Raw genomic sequence first — 26,495 nt, forward strand, 5'->3', positions numbered from 1 at the left:
ACATTACTGCACAAGGATTAAAATAAATAATAATATGCTAATCATGTATTTGCATAAACAATTACTTGTATTTATTATATATTTTTAAACAAACAAAATAATTTTTATAAAGCACTTAATGCAAATAACTCATTATTCAATTACTTAGCGACTCAGTGCTTGCGCAGAGCGCACATGTACGCGGTCGCACTTGTGTGTATTATCCCCTCTACGTGCTACCGCATACTACCGGAGTCATGGAAACGTAATTCAATATTTTCGGCCGAGCAACTAATAAATGCGTGGTTTTTGAAATAAAAATTGTGATAAAAACTTAGAAGACGATAAAGTAGTACTGCGAGATGAGTGGCGGAAACAAAGAAAAGGTATAAAAAATTAAAATGTAATATTTTTCATAGTTTCATAGTATTATCGTTTATCTAAATTGCTATACCTTTGCAATTCGCTATACCTTTGCAATAAGCTCACTTTTCCTTCTGATTTTTGTAAATTTACACGATAAATAAATACTGTTTACGTATTCGCCTATAATTTTTCCTGAAGCCAGGATTTGCGGTAGTTTCATTCATCGACGATGATTCAGATTGCTCTGATGAAATAACATCAGAGGTGCCTGAATATTGGCTAACATCAGACAGAAGAAAGTGTTGGTGGCCCAAAGCAAAAGATGTGCGTCGTCTCATTGCTAAATCAACAAAACCTTCGACAAAAGACAAAAAATGGACATTGTACGATATCAACTTTGAAGGATTGTATGGTAAGATTTTTCAATAATACTAGTTTACAAAAAAAAATTTTTTTAATTATTTTAAATCAGATAGTGTTTCTTATAGATTTTTGATTGCTGAAACAATGCCGTAAACCAAATTTCACCAGCATGTCAGGTTTCCAAAATAATTGAGGTTTAATATGTAAAAATAGGGTTTTTTGCGATATTTGATATTTTTTTGTAAGAAAGGTTGACGTTATCTTGAATTCTGATCAGAAATCATAAATGTATTGTTCATCCCCTATAAAATGCATTTTTTTTAATTTCGATATCTTACTTTTTATGCCATGTTATGAAGGATTAAAGCTAGGAGCCTCAGGAGCGCGCGCGCGCGTTCCCATATTAGAAATAGCTCCTAAATTTAATCCTTTATAACATGGCTAAAAAGTAAGATATCGAAATTTAAAAAATGCATTTTATAGGGGATGAACAATACATTCATGATTTCTGATCAGAATTTCAAGATAACGTTAACCTTTCTTACAAAAAAATATCAAATATTGCAAAAAATCTCATTTTTTACATATTAAACCTCAATTATTTTGGAAACCAGACGTGCTGGTAAAATTTGGTTTGCGGAATTGTTTTCAGGATCCAAAAATCTATAAGAAACACCTTGTTTGGTTCAAAATAATTTTTGACTGTAAACTAGTGTAATATTTGCAGAAGTAACCGTGTTCATGTTTAATTCTGATGTTAGGCATTATGTAATGATATGTGCTATTTTGTGTTTTAGATACCTTAGACAAGGCTCGTAGACGAGCTGATGATATATCATCCACCGATGAATGTATCGAAGAAAATTTAAAAGTCTCCCGTACCAAAAAAAGTGTTCTTTACACAAACAATGATGATACAACATCGGATGAAGAGCTGTTAAAACTTCTGGAACCACCAAAATTGAAAGAAAAAGTTAACTTATCTTTTCCTCAGTCATTAGTGGATAATAATATCATGCAACTTGACCTGCCAATTACAAACGAAAGTGATATTCTATCACTGAAGGATGCGCAAGTACTTGCAACAGGATAATTGATACAAGGTAACGATCAGTAATAATGTATTATTGTTAAACAATAATGTTAATGTTATTATTTAATTTTATTGTTAAATTAAGTCTAATCTATGTATTTAGAATTTGTAATTATATAATGCATATAATTATATTATTTTATTCGGGGGTTGAATTAAATGTGAATAATTACACTAAACCTAAAATTGTAGCTGATGTCAATTTAACGAATTCTACTGTCGTGCACCATCCGTTTACTGAAGGTTTTTATAGTTGGTTCTTATAGTTTCTGTAGTTACATATAATTGCTTTTAAATTACGTACAGTATTATTTTCACAGATTTTAAATTAATCCATTTGCAAAATTCGGGAAAGCAGAAAAGCGTGACAGAGCCTGCTTGGAATTCACCACAATCAGCTGGAAAAAGAAATGTGATAAATCCATTTAATAAAGGTTTACATTTCACTCTTATTATACTCAATAATAATTAAACAATAATTAACCAAATTCTTAATTTTTATTTTAAATATGATGCATATTTTAACAGAAGGTTTTGCAGAATCAAATTTATCTTCTGAGGAACCATTTCGTTGCATTCTTGGTATGTTAACTAATTTTGTTTATAATTAAAAATTTATATTTATATTCATTATACACGATTTTTTCAGATATGATGATGGAAATAGTGAAAAACATGGCCACAAAAGGTATAAACTGCTTATTTTCATGAAGTTATTTATATGCAATAAAAAAATGTGTAGTTTTCTAGTTTCAAAGCTTATTATTTGAATTAAATTATAGATCTCGTTTCCACGTTGGTGACAGAAGTAACTAAACAATCACTAGAACTTGCCGCTCTCAAAAAATTATTCTTAGATAATACACTAGCTTAAAAAGTTGTCCATACGGAAACAAATGAAATTGTCAAGAATTTGCCGCTGGGATCTTTAGCAGTTTTACAAACTTTTAATCAAGACCTACAAAACGATAAAGCTTTTACTGCAAATTTTGTAAGTTTTTAATATTTAAATTTATAATTGTAAATATAATAATGACATAATAATAATTCTTTATTTTTTATATTATACATTATAACATAATAATTACAATTCATAATTAATTAATAATATATAATGTAATATTGTAATTCAATGTAGATTACTCCTAATTGACGGAAATATACAACTCACACGCACACGCACACATGCACACATATATTTATTTATTTAATATTTTTATTTTAGACGAACTATTTGCTTGGTGTGGGCGGCAAAAATGCTAAAAATTGCATTTTAAGGATGCTACAAAAAGTATTCTCTAGCGCAGTGGCCAAGGATTGTTCTTGGTTAGGATAGAGAAACAACTTTAAATTACAAGGACTTTACATCATTGAAATTTTACGAGGTAAATCGAATAGTAATTTCTTATTCTAATTTTTAGAGTTTAATATTTAAATTCTATTAAACACAAATGTGCTCTTTCAGCTAAGTTAATAATTTATATGAATTGAAAATGTTTTCATTTATTCTATAGATACTGGCAGAGCCCATTATCAATATACAGAGACGGCTTTTGAGGAAATCGTGAGCGAATGGTTCTGTCAAGGAAAACAAAGGGATTCACGCATAAATAAAAAAGCTATTCGGGCGCCCGTTGACAAGAATAGAAATACAGAATAGTTTTTTATTACTATATTCTTCTTTTAATGTAACTTATAAGTTTATTTTCATTTTTTATATGTAATTGTCAAAAAAATTTAATTTTGTTCTATTATTATACAAACTTTTATAACGACAAGTTATATAAAAAGTTTTAAAAACAAATAATAAGTTTTGTTCGCATTATAAATATATTTATTATTTTTATTTCAGGTTAATAAATTATATTTAATTATTTTTGAAATCTCGTAGAAAACTTGGGAAGAACACTTAGTTGATTTAATAATAATGCTTTGTATGAGCATATTATTATTTTATTGTTCTTCTTAACGTTTTTCTATTAGATTTCATAAATAATTAAAATAATTTGAAATCTTTTCTTTTTTCCCTCCCGTATATAACTATAATATCACCGAGATATATACCTAACTCCCTTTATACTACATACTTGTTATAAAACGGTATTGATGAAATAAACATTAATATTCTATAAATGTTACCTCTGATATATAACCACATTAGACCGTCAAACAACCATAGACATAATTTTTGGTAATTGTTACCTCTATGATATATCAACAACGGTTATAACCGTGATGTCATTGTTCCCTGAAATGTGGCGGACATTTTGAAGCTCCGGTACTTTCCATGTATCTTACATTTGACATAGCTATTACTTCCGAAAGAACAGCCGTTCTATCACAGTTACATTATTATTATAAATCATTGTTGACTGGGAAGTTTTTTAAAAAGAAATTATTAATTTTATTAATTGTATTAAAGTACCATTAAATTAAATGTACGATGTATCATAATATCATTTAATTAAATATCATCATGTGACGGCAGAGCATGCTGCATTTCTGCCGTGTTTTTGCCGTCATAGCGTGCTCGCCGACAAGTTTGATTTCTGCCGACAATCTGTTGTTACACCGTGACAGCAAGTTATGTGCAATCTCTGCATGCATTCTGCCGATATATTATGCCAGCATAAAATGTTTGAAATTTGTTCTATTTATGTTGGTAAGCTATGCTTAATTTTTGCCGCATTTCTGCCATTACATAATGATACACGTTATACTCGATTTTTGCTACGTTTCTGACGACATTAACTGAAACGGCATACTCTGCAAAAATATTGACAGCATTTTGTCGATATAGTATACAGCATATAATTTGCAAAACGTGCTCTGTCCGATTTTGCTATCTGGGAACATATCAGATCGCTGACTCCATTTTTTACTGCATAATCTTGTAGCTGATATCAAGGCGTTTTCAAAACACTGGTTATAAACTTTTTTGCGATGGTAACTTCTTGAGTTATGAGTCCTCAAAGTTTAAGTACCGCTGACAGTATTATTCAAGATGTACTTAAACCTTGATTGGAATGAATTTTGCACGGACTGGATGAGCAACTCGATTTACTAAGTCCATTGTGAATTGAAGATCTTTCAAATAATCAACAGGTTCTAAATAAAAGTTACGCACTAAAGAAGCCATTATAATCTTCAACTCCATCATGGCGAATCGCTGACCTATCATTATCCATAAAAAAAAAAAAATTAGAACATTAGAAATAATTTACATATTAAGAATTTGTAAATATTGTAAATATTACCTAAACAATTTCGTGATCCTGGACTAAACGGTAAATAGGAAAAAGTATGACGATTTTCAATATTTTCTGGTAAAAATCTGTCTGGATCAAAAACACCTGGATTTGGCCAGAAATCAGGATTTCTGTGAATCATTTTAATAGGAATAATTATTATTGTTCCAGAAGGCACAATATATGATTCTGAAAATATCACAAAACACAATTTATTAAGATAATTAAAAATTATTCAAATTGTAAAGTGAATATTTTTATATAAATTATTTCATTTAAGTAAAAGCTTTTTCATACAATAACTTACTATTTTTTTTAAATATTTTCGTCAGAAATTAATATTAAATTATGAACTAGTCAGTTTATCAATATAATATCAATCAATATAACATCTTTTTTGTAGTTTTATAAAAATATATATAAAACATACTTTTTATTAATTACTCACGTAATATTATATCTTTGCACGGAACTCGAACTATATAAGGAACGCTAGGATACAATCTCAACGATTCCTTCAAACATCTTTCCAAATATGGCATATTATCTAATGCTGTTGTAGTAAGTTTTCCATTGTTCTCTTGCATGACTGCATTAATTTCACTTCTGACACGATCCTACATTATTGAACAAATTTTTACACGTTTCATTTGATTTGTATTTGTGTCACTTTTAATTGAATTATCTATGCGACACACACAGAATACAGAATATATATATCCTTTTATATTTATATACATAACCATTTTATTTAATTATAAATTTAAGCAGATTATATCTTTATAGACTTTATAGACTTTATAGACTTTATATATCTTTTTTTATTTATTACAGTAATTTTAACTATTTGTTCTAATATTATCAGAAAACACAAACAATATTAAATGTAATTAATTATATATTTAATTAATATAGTCAATGAAATATTTACTATGTATTTGAAAATCAATATAATTATGATATACCTGAATATTCTTATGTTCAGCTAATAGCAATATCGTGAAGCATACAGATATTGTTGTTGTATCGTGACCCTATAATGGGAAGAATATATTTTATTCATTCCTTTGCGTTATACATAGACTACATATGAAGAGTTCAGAGAAAAAGTGGAATCCTTTTTTAAATTCATGTATAAATTAAAAAAAATCTGAACAGGTTTTACTGAATAATTTAAAAATGCAAATGTTTAAATTAAAATTAAAAGAAACTATGAAAAATAGTGTACATGTTGCTGTACACAATTAGAACAATTTTAATTTTAGAACTAATTTTCTAACAATTAATAAAAACGGATTTGATCCACTTTTCCTCTGAATCCCTCGTGTATGTATAAAAAGACTTTGCAAAAATAAAAAGCAAGTTAGAAATTGTCAAATTTGTAAAGTTCTCTTTTTATATAATTTTTGGACACATTGTACCCGTATAAAACGAAACACGAATATATTGAAAAATTTCGAAAAATTAACAATTGCATTTCAATTTTATTGATCGTCGACGTTATTAATTTAATTAAACGATTATTAATCAGAAAAATATTATTGTTGTTCATTGTATCACATTAAAGTAAAAATAATTATTTTATGAAATAGCTCATATAAATAAGCTTAATTGTTTTTATATGAAACAATTTGATTTTACATAATGTATTTTGAACTCTTTACAAATTTTTTTACAAATATATTTGTTATGGTATTATTTAATAAATGTAAGTAATTTCAGATATCTACCGCAAACATCAAGGTATCAACTTCTTCTCTGATGTCTAAATCACTCATCTTGTTATCGTCAGACATCGCTATCAGAAGATCCAACATAGCTAGTCGCTTTTTTCGTACTGAGAAGGATAAAAATATTTTGTATTTAATGTATGGTATTAATTTATTAATCAGAGTTGATCAGAAAGATCCTGTAAATTTTCTATAAAAATAAAAAGTAAACTCTAAAGGAGAATTTTCGGATTAACCCAATGTATATAAATATATGTGTATATAAATAATAATAATAAAAACTGTCACATTTTATACGCACGCGTGCGCATATACGACGTACAAACACAAACACATTTATACCTGTATGTTATGGAGAAAGTGAACAATGATAGGCATTATGCATAATGCCCGAGACTAGTCGGGCAGAGTGATAAATATTTATATATATATTTATTTATTCAGATTTATTTCTATTTATATTACCCGGTCAAAACGATAAATTAATATTTACATAAACAAATATTTATCACTCTGTCCGACTACTCTCGGGCATTATGCATAATGCCTCATTTATCACTTTGTCCATGATATACACATAAGTATTTATGTGTGTGTGTATATGTGTGTGTGTATATGTGTATGCACCTCCTATTATTTCTTCATCAAGGCTTAGTGAACCATTTTCAAATTGCTTCAAATATCGCCCATCAGTGTTTTTATGATATTGTTTCCTTTCTGCAATAACCTAAGGAAAATTCGTTCATCACTTATTGCTAAATGCTGCTAAATGTACTGCTAACATATTAGATTGTTAATAATTTTATTTAAATATTATTATATCTTTATTATATCTTTATTTACACAAAAATTCTGCACAATTTTAAATAACACGCGATTCTCACTCACTTTTTCGGTGAATCCATGCAATATTTTTAAATTCTTAGCTTGCTTTCGACCCAGTGATGAAAGCGCAAATGTCACATCAGAATAAAGCCACGGTTTTTTTATTCTATGTGCACAAATATATGTAACGTTATATAAGAAAATAATAGCATTATATTTAAAGTCTGTGTGCGACTTTAAATGATTCTATAAGTTACATCATAATACTTTTGTGAAATACTAATCAAAACTTTATATTTTTTTTATATTCAAACATCCTCTAAAATATGTGGAATATACTTAAACGTGTTTATGCAATTAGTTATACATATATATATATATATATTGTTAAGTTGTATTGCATAGTTACCTAGTTAAAATTATTTTACCGATTTCATGAATTGCTTGACAATACTCTTTTGCCTGATTTTTGTCCATATCTTTCAAAGAAGTTCCCATAGCGGTTTCTATAAATTATTGATTAAAGTTGTATATAAATTGTATATAAGTTGTACATAAATATTTGTTAAGATTTTTATTTTAATCATAATAATTTAATATCATAAAAGGAGATATTCTATTAAAGAAGATAATCTTTCAATTAAATGTTACAATCTAACACATTGTTGTTTAAAGTTATGTAGAAGCAGGGCTTGGAAGTAACTCGTTACTTGTGACGAAGTTACAGTTACAGTTATTTTTTTTCGATAACTATAAATTAACTTTGTTCCTTTTTCTTCATCTATAACTGTAACTTAACTTAGTTACACATTTATGGTAATTAGTAACTAATTTAACAGTTAATTTAATATTCTATATACGATTGTATTAATTGTAAGAATTAGGGCCTATCCAGACACACTTGCATAGTCGCATAAACATATGCATAAGGAAAGGAACAAAATTGTCATGGAATTTGTCATATTAAGTGTAGATTCGATATTTGTTAAATAAATAGACTAAATGTATAGATATTAATTATGAAATTCAACAGAAATAAACAAATTTTCATTTAAAGAATGCACTGCCACCCAGTAATAAATTATCTTTGAGGATGATTATCACATAAGCATAAAGTTGAGACTTTAAGAAGAACTGAAACATTAGTCTACGATTTTTCGGAAAGTTACGACTATTAGTGTGAAATTCGTGAATTTTTAAACTGAAAAATCTTAATCCTATAATTTTTATTCTAAGTATATAATAATTTATTTTTAATTATTAATTAATTTAATATTTTAAGTTTAAAACAATTGTGATTTATTACATATAAAATAATATAACACAAAATTAAGTACCTATGTAGTATATAATAAGTTAATAAATCTTGAAATGTAAGATTCTTATATTTAAAATAGTAGTGCACATTTATTGCAAAAAAGTAACTGAAAAGTAACGACTTGTTACTTTTTCAGTAACTATAACTGTAACGTGTTACTTTTCAGAGTCGGTAACTTGTAACTGTAACTAGTTGTCTTTTTAGTCAAAAGAACTGTAACTTTAACTAGATACTTTTACAAAATAACTTTCTCAACCCTGTGTAGAAGTTTATCAGTGCTCAAATATTAAGTATAATTAATAAAAAATTATTATAATTATAATAAATATTTAATCAATTAAATGTCAATAAAGAGAAAAAAGTTTTTGTAAATTTCGAACGTACCGCATATTGCATTCAACATATGATGACTAATAAAAGAAATTAAATCATTAACAATCAATCCTTACGTTGTCATTCAAACGTTGTGTCAAGTCATTACCCTCCTCGATTAGAACATCAACAAACTGTTTTAAGATATCAAAATGAAATGCTGGTGTTAGCATCTTTCGTCTTTTACGCCATTTTGTTGCTGTAATAGAGATAAAATAATATTCTCTTTTATTGTAATAACACTCTAAATCACTAATATTGTATTTGTCGTAATACCTGCCTTAAAAATTAAGTTATTCAAGTTTATACATCAGGATAAATAATTTTACTAACAAAGAACTGTAAATTCTGTACCTCTTATTGATAAATATGTGAAAACCTTTATGGCGTTTGAAAATTACATGTAATTCTTAAAACTTATTTTGTTTATTAACATTACTCAGAACTATAGACTGAACATACATGAAAGGACAATATCAGGACAATCGGGTCTGAGTATTTGTAGACATTTATCAAAATTAAAAAGTATAGTTTTTATATATTTCCAATTCGAAATATTGTACATATTAGAAATGAGAATTATGTTAGATCTATAACGTTACCTTCACTAGTGATTATGCCAGTGCCCAACCAAGGATAAATAAATGTGTATATAAACCCTTTTCGAACATGTTCTGCCGGAATGTTTAATATTGTCTACAATCATATAAAAAATTATAGATAAATAATATAAAAAAATCCACAGAAAGGGAGTGTAATTTATGTGTTATCTTGCTACAAGTGTAATTGTTTTTACAAAATTATGTCTAAGAAAATATTAAATAAAGTTAATTATTTTCTGAACAACTCTCATTTGTATTAGCCGGCAAACGTACAATTCCAAATACAAACTGTAAATATCGAATTTTGTTATTTAACATTTATAAAACTCTAATATAACAATGAGAAATACATGCAGAGTGATTCTCATAAACGTACTCATTATCTCAATATCTCGAAAAGAACGCATCATGAGTTCTTTCCGAGATATTCAATAAGTACGTTTACGAGAATCATCCTGTATATGTGTATATCTTACATCGTCTAAAGAAAATAATATTTAATTAAATTATAATATAATAATAAAGATTTGCTTATCTCTAAATATTTCTTTCACCTTTACATCATCAGGATGACTAGCTACGACAAATGCAAGATTAAAACTCCACGCCTTCATGATGGGATAATAAATTTTTATATATTTCTCTAGTTTCTTCAAACAATCTTCTGAAAATTTCAGTTTAAGAAAATAATTACTAATTGTATTTTAATATATATACCCAGTAAACACAAGCTAACAGTAATATAACGTCAATGTTATAATGTTATAATTTCCCACTCAACAATGTAACTGCAATACAACATGCCTTGTACGTAACAATTATATTGTTGAGTGGAAAATTATAACATCAATGTTGCGTTACTGTTACTTTGCGTTTACTGGATAATTATTAAAAAATTACAATCAATTATTTCTATATATGCGCCATTGATTGACTGTATTAGAATTAATCTTTATCTTGTTTACTGTTACGAATTCTGATACAAATATTATTGATCATAATAAATTATCTGATTTTTTGCGTTATCATTTTTTACTAATTTATATTTAAAGAAAAATTGAAAATGAGATCGTTCACGAGAGAATTTTATTGAAAATAAAAAATAAAAATATATAATGATCAAAAATAATAAATATTATTGCATAAAAAATAAAAGGAAATCTAATTAAATGTTATAAATTCTAAAAATATTGTATATATTATTATGCTTGATAATTTTATGATTATCGTTATCAACGTTATCGTTATTGTTACCGTAAACGTTAAAGTATTGTGTCAAATCATCAATATTATTGATATTTTTGTATTTTACTAATAAATACTTTTACTAATAAATACTTTTTTGTAAATGCTACTTATTAATTTGTAAATGTACATAATTTTACTTGCCTAATGAACTGCAGCACCATATAAGAGTATTGCCGATTAATAAGAATGCCGGTGGTCCTGGTATTTGATCGATAAGTTGCCAAAATCTTCCATGATGAATAAGATAATGGCACAATAATATAAGAAAAATGCATAATAGCATTAAAGTAATAATCATTTTTTGTTGAATAAATTGAAATCTTCTTAACTTTTCTTCTATTTCCTGATTTGGTCCTGAATGTCCTGAATACGAGTTATGTAATATTTAAAAAGATAAATAATCAGAAATCGCTTGAAATTGATTTAATAAACGGTAGTGAAAGCATTGGTTTTTTGGCTCTTTATTATTTCATTATTTTAATATTATATTAAATCCATTCTTTACATTTTTTTGGGTTATTTAATTTGTTTGAATAAATAAATCATAATTAAAAATCCCAATAGCACATGTTCGTTTCAGAAACGTTTCACAAATGTTTCTTTGAAACGTTTCATAACGGTTCTAAAAAACGTTTCTCATTGGTAAAAATGTCAACCCAAAATATGTTAAGAGAAACGTTATTTTTCCGATAAAAAAACGTTTAAGAAACGATCAAAAAAACGTTATTTTTCTGACAAAAAAACATTTAAAAAACAATCAAAAAAGAGTTTTTTTTCTTTTATCCGCAAAAAATGTACTTTTTTTAACGGAATTAATAAAATAATGCATTCGTACATATGTATATGTGTACCCAGGTAGCGCAAATGTCTTAAAGACATCTGTAAGAAGGCCTGATGAAGGCCTAATATAGGTCGAAACGTTTGTCTTTATAATATACCCACACGGAATAAAAAGCTCTAATGGATATCCACTAGATGTCCATCATGGAGATTCGAAATCTCTATTAGATGTCTATGTAATCTCCTATAAATGTCTACTAGACATCCACAGTTCCGCATTACATACCTCCATTCGACATCCATTAAATATGTTCATAGATATCATATGGAGCAATCATAGATGTTCCATAGATATTTCATAGAGCTGATAGATTGTAGTTTCAATTCGTCATTAATAAAATTATTTGGAAGTAAAGTCACAAATATGATTGCGAGATAGTCTTGTTTATATAGGTGTTAACAGAATGTCACGACTGTGAGACAGTCGAGAACTGTGAGACAGTTGAGAACATGGTGACATTCTGTTAATACCTACATACATAAACAAGACTATCTCGCAATCATATTTGTGACTTTACTTCCAAATAATTTTATTAATGACGAATTGAAACCACAATCTTTCTACTAAACAGATTTGTAACGTTAGCACTGAAGATGGCTGAATGATCAGCTGAAACGTTTGACATCGACGATGCCCTAACAATATTCGTTACTATGGATACTGATACTTCTATCAAACATCGATAACAGATGTCTAATAGACATTTATGATGGATTTATATCGTCATTTATCATGGAAATAATATGGATTTTTAATAGAAACCTATCCAATATCCATCGTAGAGATAGATGTAGTATGGAGTTATGGAGATTATATGGACGTCCATTGGATATTATGTTCCGTATGGGTATGGTATAATATATTGCTAAGGTACTATAAACGTGAGTATTCTCACGTCTGCGCCATTTTCGCTCCACTCCCCCATTCCTTGCCCTCTCGCCCTTTTAGCTTCTTAGCTCGCCCTCGCTGAGCTAAGAAGTTTATGGTGATTAGGCGAGAGGACAAGGAATGGGGGAATGGAGCGAAAATGGCGCAGACGTGAGAATACCTACATCTTTAGTGCTCTAATATTGCATGAATAACGACTGTTTTTGCCTTTTTCACCTAACCCTGATAGCCAAGCATGTTTTGCAAGATCATGCAACTTAATGCTGAGCATGAATTTTCGACTAGTTGCTGTATATTTGCTAAAAACGTAAAGCATAGTCATACGTATTCAACAACACGAGGGCAGATTTGAAACATTTCGTGTCAGCAGATTCAGAGCAAACGGAGAGCAACTGTTGCTCATTTTGTTGCCAACAAAATGACTTCTATTCATGGAAAACATTTTGCTTTGTCATTCATTTTCGACAACATAAGAGCAACATGACGGTGATAGAAAAAGATAATGATGTCTGTGCTTTTGTCGTATATTTGTTAAAAACTATTTAAATATATTAATTTGTTAAAAGCTGTTTAAATATGTTAATTGTGTCTTGTAATCAATATCAAATATCGAAAATGACCTATCTTTGTGTATGTGTGTATGTGTGTTTTCGCGAGTGCATGCAATTTAATAAATAAATAGGCGATACATCGACGATATTTGTGGCAAATTAACACAGCTTCGGTTTCTACCTATAGATATTTGCGGCGAGGTATATATATATATATATATAATAAATATGTAAAATAATAAATAAGTAAATTCTTCATTCTGGTAATAATAAAAAAAAGGATTTATTTACTTATTATTTTATATGTTTGAAAAGAGTAAGGGTGCAAAAAATATATTTAACCGTTTTCGACACGCTGTTGAATTTTTGCTAAAATTTATGACTCGGCATGTGTTGTCGGCAACTTGCTGTCATTTTGCTCTTTATGTACAGCGATAAACTATTGACAGCAAACACATAGCAACTTGACAGCAACACATGCTGAATTTATGTGATATCATACCAGAGGCAAATGACTCACACACCTTGTTCTAAATTTGCTGAAATCTAATGCCCTTTGTTTTCAGCAATGTGGCAGCAACAACACAGACAGGTGGCTATCAGGGAATATAATTGATATTTTTATTAGAGCCTTAATATTATTATTGTATTTTAATACACAGAGTGTATCAGAACTGGCGGAAAAGTTTTTAATGCCAGATTCTTCATAAAATTCTAAGACGAAAAACTCTTTACAAAAAAATGATCTGATGAATAGAATTTAAATGGTGAGGCATTGAAATTGACGTATGAGAGCGCATGAAACTCGCGCGGTCAGGATCGGCATGACCGAGTTCGGCACACGTTCCACTCATGACTCGTGTATCGTGGCGATGAGTTTTTCTCATTATTCTACATTATTCTGCTATTAGTAATATAAATTAATTAGTAATTAATCTTATTAACAATGATATTTATCTTTATTAATCAATAATTACTTGTGTACTTTGATTACGTACTAGTTGCATAGTCCTTAAACGTGGGATATGCGGGATATTGATTAGATTAACTTAACAAATGACAATTTAAAATAAATAATTAATAAATAAATTGATCATAATTTTATCAATCAATTAATTAATTACTCAAACAACTGAAATTAGTTTCTCATATTTCCCCGTGTTTAAGAACTAAGCAACTAGTACGTAATAGAGAATAAATCAATAATGAATAATTCAATAATTGTGTAAGTAATATCGACTAAGATTCAAAGAATATAAAAAATTTCAAATACGTATTTTTTATGAAATATTGGGTTTAATGTCTTTCGATTAATTTGAAAAAAATTACAATTGCTCTATGCACATTACAAAATAAACAAATTACAGCAAATGTTCAAAGTGTCCACCACCTACTGCAATGCATAGACGTTTTATTACATTTTGACACGCTCTCTCGATCATGTCTGCCGTGATGTAGCCTAAAGATGTCAATATCTTCCCCTCCAGTTCTGCATCATTATCGATGGGTTCGCGATATACGAGCTCTTTCATGTGGCCTCATAGGAAAAAGTCTAGCGGATTGAAATCTGGTGATCTTGCGGACCAGATTTATTGGTCCACCACGACCTATCCAAGCATTTAGATATTTATTGTTTAAAATTTGTCTCGCTCTAACAGAAAAGTGCGGGGAGCACCATCATGCTGAAGAAACATATCTCTTCGAACATACAATGGAACATCTTCCAATAGTTCAGGCAAATCATTATTCAAAAAATTCGTATAAGTTTTCCCATTCAAATGTGGCGGCAATTCGTATGGTCCAATCTGAAAAATATTTACAAGTCATACTACTTCATTATAAACATAAAAATTATAAACAACATGAATTTAACAATTTATTTACGAGCTATTTAGATCGTGTATTAATATGAATAAATAAATAGATAAATAAATGAAAGAATTGATTAATAAATAAATAAAATAGTTACCAGAGAGTCTTCAATAATACCAGCCCATAAATTGCGGCTGAATTTGATTTGGAAACCTCTTCTGCTAATGATGTTAGGGCTTTCTTCTCCCCAAAAATGGCAATTGTAAATGTTAAACATTTCTTTTCTTGAAAAATTTGATTTATCCGTAAATAGTATTTTATTTACAAAATTGTTATTATTTTCTTCTTATTCAAGTAGCTACATACAAAATTCGATTCTAGCAACGTAGTCTTCGGGTGGAAAGTCTTGCACACGAGTGTAATGATAAGCGTGCATTTTATTGTCTTTCAAAATTTTATTAACGTTACTTGCAGATAAATTAAGTTCACGTACTACAACTCGTATACTTTTTTGAAGAAGAAATGACATTTTTAGGCTACATCACGGCAGACATGATCGAAAGAGCGTGTCAAAATGTAATAAAACGTGCGCGTCTATGCATTGTAGTGGGTGGTGGACATTTTGAACATTTGCTGTAATTTGTTTATTTTGTAATGTGCATAGAGCAAATGTAATTCTTTTCAAATTAATCGAAAGACATTAAACCCAATATTTCATAAAAAAATACGTATTTGAAATTTTTTATATTCTTTGAATCTTAGTCGATATTACTTACACAATTATTGAATTATTCATTATTGATTTATTCTCTATTACGTACTAGTTGCTTAGTTCTTAAACACGGGGAAATATGGGAAACTAATTTCAATTATTTGAATAATTAATTAATTAATTGATTGATAAAATTATGATCAATTTATTTATTAATTATTTATTTTAAATTGTCATTTGTTAAGTTAATCTAATCAATATCCTGCATATCCCGCATATCCCGCATATCCCACGTTTAAGGACTATGCAACTAATACGTAATCAAAGTACACAAGTAATTATTGATTAATCCTTAATCCCGACTCATGGGTCGTTTTCGACCTAAGCGAAATTTTAAAGTGCTGTAAGGTACCTCCATTTCTTAATAACAAACTATATAAAAAAATAATGTTTATCGAAATATTATAATTGGGACTTCAAGTTGAAGGTTGAAAGAAGCTCCATAAATTTTTTCAGATTTTTTAAAGCGTTTTTACTGATCCAAATAACGCAAAGACGCAAAGCGACCCATGAGTCGAGATTAAAGGTGCCGAAAAGAACCGTCGGGATTAAGGGTTATTAAAGATAAATATCATTATTAATAAGATTAATTACTAATTAATTCATATTACTAATAGCAGAATAATGTAGAATAATGAGAAAAACTCATCGCCACGATACACGAGTCATGAGTGGAACGTGTGCCGAACTCGGTCGTGCCGATCCTGACCGCGCGAGTTTCATGCGCTCCAATACGTCAACTTCAATGCCTCACCATTTAAATTCTATTTATCGGATAATTTTTTTGTTAAAAGTTTTTCGTCTTAAAATTTTATAAAGAATCTGGCATTAAAAACTTTTCCACCAGTTCTGATATACCCTGTATATACAAGGGATGGAATATTCTACGCGCTGGGGGATGGAGTGAGGATGGCTTCCTCCCACACGCAAGCGACGCGACGTACCGTGTACGTATGCACTCCCTTTCACGCGCTAAACCACGCGCTAAGCCATTCCTAGATAACATGAGTGCGGGTAACGTTTAGCTACGCAGCAATTACACAGAACCCCGTATGATCTATTCTTGAGAAGTAATTCCTATGGAATTTGCTTAAAAATGCCTAAAATATTTTCAAACGGAGAATACGCGGATATTCATCACACTTACATTATATTTACTAATATTTTTAAAAATGTATAAAATAACTATGATTTCAAAAGTTTTTGGGCGCTAACTTTTTAAGGAAGCATTTTTTGACTCATGTTTGTAGGAAATTATTAGTTCAAAATCAAATTTTCTATAAGATCTCAAAACCTCGCCGGAATGTTCGAGGCCATCCTGTATATACAGGATGGACCATTTTAATCAGTCTAATCGATTTTCTCAAAAATTAAAGAAGATATGAAAAAATGTTTCAGACAAAAGTTTCACGATTTCGAGGGGGAAAGAATATGCCGTTGTCAATTAAAAAAATTTGTCACTTTACGGTAGATCGCCTCTTCATTTATAAAAAATTGCCAGTCCAGGATAAATCATCTCTGACAATATTTATTACAAATTGCCAGCTCACAGATAAATTGCCTTTGACAATATTTATTTTAATTTGTCAGCACACGTTAGATTGCTTCTGACGATATTATTACAAATTGTCAGCTGATGATAGATCGCCTATGACTATACGTATTAAATTTTGTCAGCTCATAATTAATCGTCTCTGATTATATTTATTAAAAATTATCAAAACATGATGGATTGTCTCTGACTTTATTTCTACAAATTTGCCAGTCCACGAGAAAATAGCCTTTAACTTGTCTTATTCTTTATTGTAAGATACTTTTATTACTTTATATGTTTTATGTATATATATTATGTATATTATGTGCTCCTTATTATCTATATTCATATCATTATCTATATTCATATCAAAATATCTATGTAAAAAATTAACACCATTTTAGATACTGTTTTTACAATAAATGTAATGATATATGCCACATATTTTATTACTAAAGTATGATACTAAATACCAAATTAAGCACATAAAATAAGGCTAATTGTAAGTATTTAAAAAAAACATATGTTGAAACAGATTATTGCAAGTCGCAAAATAAATGTTGTTTCTTTTATCAAGATTTTTTTACAAATGATAGACACAAGAAATTAAAAATATCTTTATATTTTATGCTTTATAAATAAGTTATATGACATATACATTTATTATAAAAATATATACAATATACAAAATGATATTAATTTTTTTACATAGATATGAATAGATATGAATATACATAATATACATAGACATGAATATACATAATATGGAGCACATAATATACATAATACATACACATGGAGCACACAAATAAAAGTATTTTAGAGAAATTAGAATATGAATGTATTAAACTAAATGATGCAAATGTTGTATCTACTGACATAAGCCACGCCGCTTATGTGTCAATTCGTTGTTAGCGCTTGGTAGACAACGTAAATGTTTAAACGCGTTTTTTTCGCTTATTCTTGAGAGTTGCATCGTATTACTTTATGTTTGGTGTTCCCCCTGTTAATTTAATATTCTTTTTCTTCTGAAGTTATACATTTTGTACATGTAAAATAAACTTGTTAAGCTTGTAAATTATATTAAAAATGATATGAAACCCTTAAAACAGAATTTGGATGCTAAGTAAAAGAAATTAATGTGAAAAATTTGTGCATTTGTGTTTATGTAATATAGTGGTGATAAGGTAAAAGAGAACAATATAGATTATTCCCCGGATATTGAGATAGAGACATCGAACTGAGATTTAATTAGAAATAGCTGATAATAAAACAAAAAAAAAATGGATTGCAAAATTTACACTATCTAGTAGTGCTCCAACTTCTGACCCACTGTACGTTACTTTTATGTGTATGTATTTTATGTGTCTATATAAAAATATATAGTATTTAGTATTTAGTGTGCTGTGCACAGTATAAAAATAATGAAACAAAAAATTTGTTTCTTTCTAAAGACAGACACGAATAAAAACTGGGTAAAAAGGTTAGTTATTACTTGTTGTAATTTAAAGCAATTGTTTCAATGTCAATTGATATTACCTTCTATTTATCAATGAAAGTTTTTTATATTAACATAATTTTGAAACAATTGCCAAATAAGAATAGCCAGAGACGGTTTATCGTGGGCTGGCAATTTTTATAAATGAAATCGGAGACAATGTATTGTGGACTGACAAGAGAGACCTCTACCTTGTTGAGTCAAAAAATCGTATTTTTTTTGTATTTTCCAAAAGACTGACCCTTTGAGAATGTTTCTAAAATAATTAGGCAAAATTCTAAAAACTAACAAAGTTATAACATTTTAATGGTGAGTAGTAAATATTTCTCGCACATAACAAAAATTTTAAAGCTTTTTTCTCGAAACTACTTTCTTTGACCTGATGTTGAAGAAATCTCGAGAATCAATCAAGAGATTGGCTTCAAATTTTACATGAATCTCAAGAAGATAACTGTCTATCGGTGGAACTTGTTGCCATATCTGTTACTGTTTTTTTTTATTTAAACAAATTAGCAATTTTTAGACAAAATTTGATTATTTTTCGTCAAAAGGCCACCATTTTGTCAATTTTCAACATTTTTAAAATATTCTAGTTCCACAGATAATTACATTTATATAGATTAGGAATCTTTTTCATTTTCTTGTTACAAATGATTTCCGGAGATGTTTTCAACACAAGCAAGATGCAATTTTTTGGAATGCCCTCACTCAGTGCTTTCTACCATCTATACTTGAAACTTTTTTTATATATAAAAATTCACAAATATTGCTGTAAATGTAATTAAATCAACCTCTAAATTTGAGATCAATATGTCGAATAATTTTTTTTATAAAAAATTCCCTAAGATCACGTATTTTTTTGCCTCATAAAGAGAGTAAAAGTCCCCCTTAATAAATATAGTCAGAGGCGATCTAACGTCGGCTAATAATTCAGAAAAAGAAGAGCCAGAGGCGTTAATAAATGGAGTCAATAAATGTCACTCTCGTACCATTTATTGACTCCAAAACTTTTTTACTCTGTGTGTGTGTGCGTGCGTGCGTGCGCGTGTGTGAATGGGTGTGTAAACGCGCGTGTGGTCTCGAATGTTTCTGTAAATGGTATAAATGCTTATTATTTTATTAAATGTTCAAATTGATGTTCTTTTGTTACATGGCAGTGTTCCAAGCAAACGTAAAATGTATTTATAGCAATGCTCACCTGCGTTTGATTGCCGCATAAACGTTATGAACTGCAGGTCTCAGTAACGCAGCCTGTACGGTGTCTTCACCGTAATTTTCGCAACTGAAACGTGAACCTCATCTACTCACTTTATAAAATCTTGTTTGCTCGTCAAAGTTGTCTTTACTGTAATTTATTATATACATTCTGACGTCAGATCTAACGCAAATAGAATGCAAACTCACTATTTATAAATTAATTTGCTATTCAATAATAATGCAAGTTTATTTCAAATCAATTTCCATAATATTATGCAAATATAATATAATAAAAATGCTAATTGTTCAATCAATTAAACCAGTGCTCGGAATTAGTTGAACATTTCAGCCGATTTCCGCGGTATACGCCTTCTTTCCTCTCCTTACCGCGCGCGCCGCAGCCGCTAGGGCCAGCGCCGCCGAGCATTAGGAGCGACACTATCTGATTATGAGTGGGTTCTTCTCCCTATTTATTAAAATTTTAAAAAATTTATTAAAAATAAATATTTTATTTTTAAATTTATTAAGTGGAAATATTTCAATAGATTTCCACGTCACCCATGAGATACTAATGCTGACGCGTTTTTTTTTAAGTGGTTTCCCCCGTAGGCCTATTCCACTAAAGATAAAAATAAATTCTTAATTTAAAAAAAAAATATATATAAAAAAGATTTTTTTAATTAGATTTTCTTGGCCTTTTATGTGTGAGAATGAACAATTGACGCAACAATGTAGATAGAAACCACTTTTTAAAAAACGTGTCAGCATTAGTACCTCATGGGTGACGTAGAAATCTATTGAAATATTTCCACTTAATAAATTTAAAAATAAAAATTTATTTTTAATAAATTTTAATAAATTTTTTAAAATTTTAATAAATAAGGAGAAGAACCTAGTCACAGAACCTAATCAGATAGTGCCGCTCCTAACGCTCGGCGACGCTGGCCCAAGCGGTTGCGGCGCGCGCGGTAAGGAAAGAAAAGGAGGCGTATACCGCGGAAATCGGCTGAAATGTTCAACTAATTCCGAGCACTGAATTAATCCAATCAAACCAACATAAGGAGACAAACAATTTTTTCACATCGTGACAATAAATCATGCTCGATTTTGTTTTTGCTCGTTTGCTGCGTTTTTGCTGCCACACTGCTAGCATATTCATAATATTTAGCTCACTGAATTCAAGCATACTGCAATAAAATTATAGGTTACAAAATTATTATTACTATTATAGAGCATAAATTATAATTTTAATTTACCCTTATTTATAATTTTATATATTTTATATATTAAAATAATACTAAATTAAAAAAACAATGATTACCTTGGATTAAGAATGTTATTTTTGACCCGGTGGAGTAAAGTGGTTAATCTAATTTAAAAACGTCAAACAGAGCATAAGAGACATATATAGGTTAAAAAATTATTTTTATAGAATATAAACTACAGTTTCAAACTACCTTATATTACTTTATTACTATTACCTGACAGTCCATCGCCTCATCAACTTGGATTTCTTGAAGCCCTTTGTTTTACAATATTTTATTGAAGCACTCTACAATTAATGCCCTGTCTAGACCGGAGGATGATTTTACTTGTGGTTAATTTTTTTATTAATTATAAAAAATTATTTGGGTCAAACTATCCACTCCACAAGTAAGATCATTCACCGGTCTAAATTAGGCATAAATAAATGAAATTGTAAATTTTGCATCTCTCACAGAATTACCATAGCAAACGACTTTATGAGTCCTTTTAGTGACGTCTTACAAAAGATCCGTCATACGTCTGTACATCGTCTTTAGGTAATGTCTCAAAGACGTAATGAAAAAGACGACTACAGAACGTCGTTAAGACATGCATGTTGTGTTAGTTAAGGATTTCATTAGAGATTCTAAGGCAATAACCCGAGCGAACGGTAGTTGCGTGCACTGTGCTATGAGCGAAGACCTCAGCATCGCAGAGAAGACCGGACGCCGGGGAATCACCGAAGGAGTCACATGCCGGTGACAAAGCCGAAAAAAAGGTCACGTATCGCACCCCCGTTGCTTTCGCCATCTAAAACCTGTTTTCTAACAATGCCTTGCTTCCAACAGCAACGCCAAAGAGACGTAAACGGAAACGCATCAGAGGACCTCGCCCTGCTGCAGAAGGTGCAAAAGATCCCGGATTTAACGCCGTCAGAAAGAACGGAGCGGTTTGAGTAAGGCCCGGCCAGCCTGTCAAGCTTCCCTCCAAACATATCAGACTCTACCGATTTAATATCGACCGGCGAGCCAACGAGTTCTTGAAATTAACAGGAAGCAGGGGCGCTCTGTATTAACTATGGGCGGTTCTCAGAAGCCCTGTTAGAGTTTTGCGATCAATGTAAGTATCTCGTGTATGAAATAAGCAAGCCCTGCCGATTATGCGTTTCAATTATAGATTTATTATAAAAACACAAGTCAACGTTATACATGAGAGAGAGAATGGAAGTGACCACAGAACACACGCAAAAAGAAAAGGAAGTACTATATGTGTGAACCATGTTACAAAAACCAACTTAACTATTAACGATACTACCAACCTTTCAAACTAAAACTTTACCATAGAAATCTAAATAACATGAGAGGTTACTCATACAAAAATGTCTATAATAATTGCAATATTCAACACTCCTCCTCAATTATTACAAATATATAAGCCACAGCCTTCTCGCAGTTCTTTTACTTTGGCTGCTCCCAGTGGCTTCGTCAACAGATCCGCAATCATGTTTTCGCTTGGACAGTATGAGCAGGAGATGTCACCTTTCTTCATGTGGTGTCGAATAAAGTGTCTTTTTGTGTCAATATGCTTAGTTCGATTTGACAGTCTTTCCTCTTCAATGAATTTCAGGCAACTCTGATTGTCCTCGTAGATAACTGTTGGTGTCTTGATATCGACGTTGAAATCCCGTAACAAGCGTCTCAACCATATTGCCTCCTGTCCAGCTTCGCAAAGCGATATGAACTCCGCTTCTGTAGACGAAAGCGCCACACATGGTTGTTTTCTACAACACCAGCTTACCGCTGCTCCAAAAACGAAGAAAATGTGACCACTGTTTGACTTGCGGTCCTGTTTATTTTCTGCCCAATTGGCATCTGCGTACCCAATAAGTGGTGCATCTACGCTGACGCTACCAAGCTTCAGTTTAAAATTCATCGTGCCCTTTAAATACCTGACCACACGTTTAAGCTCATTCCAGTCTTGCTGCGTAGGTCCACTGACCTTTTGTGCTAAAATGCTTACGCTAGCAGATATATCTGGTCGCGAAATAACACTGACATATAGTAAACGGCCAATCAATTTTCGATATTTATCGGTATCTGGCAAAATATCAGACTCGTTTATATCTTTTCCATAATTGCTGTTCATTGGTACTTCTGAGATTTTAGCGTCAGTCAATGAAAAATCTGCAATTATCCCTTTAATATATGTTGATTGACTGATATTATATATTTCGTCTGCATCTTTAAAAATTTCAAGACCGAAATATTCTTTAATTGGGCCTAAATTTTCAATTTGAAATTTTGACTTCAATATTGACTCGACTTCTTTAATGAGTTTGTGTTTCCTGCTCACAATGATAATATCATCGACATAAACGAGAATATAGCACCAATCATTATTAAATTTCTTGCGATACATACAGGGATCTGCCTCACCTTGTAAAAATCCTGATGATGAAAGTGCTGCATGTAATGTCTGGTTCCAGGATCTGGCAGATTGTTTTAGACCATATAGACTTTTGTTTAGCCGACATACCGAATTGGGTTGATCTTCCGTTACGAATCCAGGAGGTTGCTTCATGTATATTGTTTCGTTTATAGTTCCATTTAGAAACGCTGTTTTGGCATCCATATGGTATATTTCCATATTATTTCTTGCTGCCAGTGAGAGTAACACGCGAAACGTTGAATGCTTCACGACTGGTGCAAAGACTTGGTCATAATCTTCACCATATTTCTGTGAATAACCTTGTGAGAGCAGTCGAGCCTTAAAGCGACGGATACTCCCATCCGCCTCACGCTTCACTTTGTAAATCCATTTGCAGCCAATTGCCTTCCTATCACGGGGTAATTCCGATAGCTCCCATGTCTGATTATCCTTTAGAGATGCCATCTCCTCCTGCATTGCTTTAATCCACTGATCCTTAAATGAACTAGTCACAGCCTCGTTGTAGCTCTTTGGCTCCTTTACTTCATCGTGAACGACATTTATTTCGTTTATCAGACGCTTGGGTGGTATGCCCTTTGTGCTTCGCTCCGATCGTCTTAATGGAACGATGTTAGTGGTTTCGTCGTCACCATAGGCTGAATGATATGTCGTGTCTAGATCCTCTTCTTCGCTATGATCCTCTTCATTGTTATGATTCTCTTCATCGTTATGATCCTCTTTATCTTGATCTGATTTATTTATCGGTTCTCCATCCGATGACATCGTTCTTGTGTAAATCTCAGAGATCTCCTCTTTGATATGAAATTTCACATCTCTGCTAATGACTACCTTTTGTGTTGAAGGATTGTAACATCGATATGCCTTTGATTTATCATCATAGCCGACTAGAATCATCAAAATAGCTTTCGGATCTAATTTTCGACGTTTTTCCGTATGGACGTAGACGTAGCATTTTGATCCAAATGACTTAAAATGACGAATGTTTGGTTTTTGACCAAACCACCCTTCATATGAAGTGACTTGAACTGACTTCCACGGTAAGCGATTTTGAATGTAATTCGCCATCATTACAGCTTCTCCCCAGAATCGATTATCTAATTTTGATTCAATAATCATACAGCGTGCCATTTCCATGAGCGTTCTATTTTTACGCTCGGCCACGCCATTCTGCTGCGGGCTATATGCTGTGGTGTATTGAATTTGTATACCATTTTTGTTCAAATATTTGACGACTTCTTTACCAGTATACTCGCCACCTCTATCAGAACGAATTATCCTCGGTCGTTTATTAAACATCGTCTGGACCAATTGTATATATTCTTTTAGTTTATTGAACACTTCTGATTTATGCTGCAACAAGTAAACAACGGAGAATTTAGTGTGGTCATCAATAAAGGTTAGTACGTACCTTTTTCTTGATGGTGTCATTGTTTGCATGGGACCGCAAACGTCTGTATAGACTAAGTCCATAACTTCCTTAGATTGTTTCTCGGTCGCTTTTGGGAATGGTACTCGTGTCATTTTACCTTGTTGACATGTATCACACGTCTCATTAATGGGACAATTTACAATGTCAGCACCTTTGACATATCCATCTGTAGATAAACGTTTTACAATCTCCAAATCACGATGTCCACACCATTTGTGCCATTGGTGTATACAATTCTTCGGATGACCTCCATCAATAGTTAATAGTACCTTATTAACTTCTTTTAATACGAATAAGTTGTCTTGTAAAATTGCTGTAGCAATTTGTACATTTTGATACATGATGTTACAATATTTATCGGAAACAAAATTGACATTGAACCCATTTGCCACAAGCTTACAGACCGACAACAAACTTCCATTAATTGAGGGTACGTACAAGACGTTTTGAATCTTAATCGATCGCCTTTTTCCATCATTGTTTACTACATGAATTTGTACTGTACCGATTCCCTCAACTGCCACTCGTTGACCATTTGCCACGAAGATCTTCTCCTGATGATTCTCGTTAAATTCTGTGAACATACTTTTATTAGATGTAACATGTGATGTCGCACCTGAATCGACTATCCAACCATGGCTAATTCTTGAAGTTAAAAATAGGAAATCGCTTTTCTCCGATGCTTCTACTAAATTTGCTTGTTGCTTGCCGTCACTGCTTTTTTTTTTGTCTTTTACTTTTTCTTTCTTGTCTTTCAAATACTTTTTGTACTTCGGGCATTTAGGCTTAAGATGTCCTTTCTCCTTGCAGAAGAAGCATATGATGTCCTCTCGATTTTTAATTGACGCGTTTCTACTTACACGTAAAGCCATCGTGCCATTTGTTTCACTAGAAGTTTTATCCTTATGTTTGTTCCATTCATCTAATAAACGCTGCTCTACTACGGCCGTTGTCAAATTGGTTTCTCTTGACTCTAACGCTGTCACCAAAGTATCATAACTTTCTGGTAAACTACCTAGTAGAACTGCGACATGCCAATTTTCGGTTTTTAGTTCCTTACCGATATCGTTCATTTGTTGAAACGCTTCGGCTATGCGTGTGACGTGCATTTCCAGATCTGCGCCTTCTTCTAATTT

General features: G+C 30.8%; 1 long non-coding RNA gene and 1 pseudogene across 1 annotated transcript; one reads left to right on the top strand and one right to left on the bottom strand.

The window, feature by feature from the left end:
• Window positions 1-1,951: 1,951 nt before the first annotated feature.
• Window positions 1,952-2,786, top strand: LOC136998087 (uncharacterized). Its single transcript, XR_010888657.1, has 4 exons — window positions 1,952-2,044; window positions 2,122-2,383; window positions 2,451-2,489; window positions 2,584-2,786. It is a non-coding gene; the product is annotated as an uncharacterized lncRNA (long non-coding RNA).
• A 48-nt stretch (window positions 2,787-2,834) lies between these two features.
• Window positions 2,835-20,393, bottom strand: LOC105669852 (cytochrome P450 4C1-like; annotated as a pseudogene).
• Window positions 20,394-26,495: the final 6,102 nt, after the last annotated feature.

This window comes from Linepithema humile, chromosome 2 (assembly GCF_040581485.1).
Source record: "Linepithema humile isolate Giens D197 chromosome 2, Lhum_UNIL_v1.0, whole genome shotgun sequence".
In the NCBI taxonomy this organism is placed as follows: domain Eukaryota; kingdom Metazoa; phylum Arthropoda; class Insecta; order Hymenoptera; family Formicidae; genus Linepithema; species Linepithema humile.